The 1218-nt window shown below is 39.1% G+C and overlaps 1 long non-coding RNA gene across 1 annotated transcript in view; it reads right to left on the bottom strand.

Annotated features, from left to right (window-relative positions):
- Nucleotides 1-379: 379 nt before the first annotated feature.
- The window catches only part of LOC138162080 (uncharacterized), a 2045-nt gene continuing 1206 nt past the window's right edge, over nt 380-1218 (bottom strand). Inside the window, exon 2 of the long non-coding RNA XR_011168533.1 lies at nt 380-1218. This exon is cut by the window's right edge and continues 201 nt beyond it. This is a non-coding gene — a long non-coding RNA (uncharacterized lncRNA).

Here is a 1218-nt window from a genome sequence, read left to right as displayed (position 1 = left end):
GAGTTCAAGCCATGCCTCTCCTCTCAGCACCTTAGACAACTCTCAAGACTATAAGTTACAGAGAAGGTTCTGATCTTTGCGGCATCTTCTCTATCCCTGGAAGATGCTTTTACTAATGAAATCATATATCCAGTTTTTAAGAAAAAAGTAAGGGGGACAGACTACCATATGCATATACAGATATGTATGTGTATGATATATATGGATATGGATATCTGTGTATATGAGTATATACATAATTGTATCTATAATTATGAAAATGTACTTTCTTCTTGTTTAAATCAAAAACATCTGACTAAAACCACAAGCACTCTCTATCTTCCTTCAGAAACCACCATCACAAGTTCCCATGCCCATACATAACTCATCAGACTTCAGAGGCTGTATAATCCAACCTCTTAATTTTATTGATGAGAAAACTGAGGCCTCAAGTGTAGCAGAAACTACACTGGCATACACAGGATGGCTACTAGCACAGGTTCTTAGATCTACTTTACTAGGAAAGAGGTTCCAGGGGTCAAAAATCTATTTAATTACATTCATTAGTTCAGGGGGAAAATCAGCACCCAGAACTTCAGAGAAAACCCAAACAAAGGAAATAGAGAAAATATAAGCAGAGAAATAAAGACCAACAGACAGGGTTTCTAACTGTCTGAGAAATTAGTACAGAGCAATACAGATCCAACTGTCTAACCAAAGCAATACCTACATAGTTACCAGAGAGAAAAGCACCAACATATGAATTTTTCAAAGCTGGGGACTCCTTGATGGCTACCCAGAGTCTCATCTGGTCAAATCTCAAGAACGCTCTTCCAATGAGTGAGCTCCAAAGCAAAATGATAACCTCAGAGTATATATACCCTTTTAGAGCCAGAAGGCATCACAACCCTCATAATTCAATGTCTAATTAGAAATTAACAAAAGGTGTGAAAGCCTTCCTACAAGCAAGCCTCCCCCGAGCAAGCTTCTCTTAATGGGCTCCACATGAGGCCTGTTAATGGGCAGGGAAGATCTTAAAACCCATTAACATTATACCAAGAGAGATGTTACATGACTCAGCTGGGGTCACACAGCTAATCAGTGTCTGATGCTGAATTCAAACCCATATCTTCCTGTTGCCAAATCCCTTGCTCTATCTACTGCACCACACTGCCATGATGATGATGATGGAGATGATGATGATGATGATGATGATGATGATGATGATGATGATGATGA

The sequence above is a fragment of the Petaurus breviceps genome, unplaced genomic scaffold (genome assembly GCF_028583685.1).
Source record: "Petaurus breviceps papuanus isolate PSGF00001 unplaced genomic scaffold, PetGlider_PUasm1.0 186, whole genome shotgun sequence".
Lineage (NCBI taxonomy): Eukaryota > Metazoa > Chordata > Mammalia > Diprotodontia > Petauridae > Petaurus > Petaurus breviceps.
Note: the sequence above shows the minus strand (reverse complement) of the source record. Positions and strands in the feature narration are given on the sequence as shown.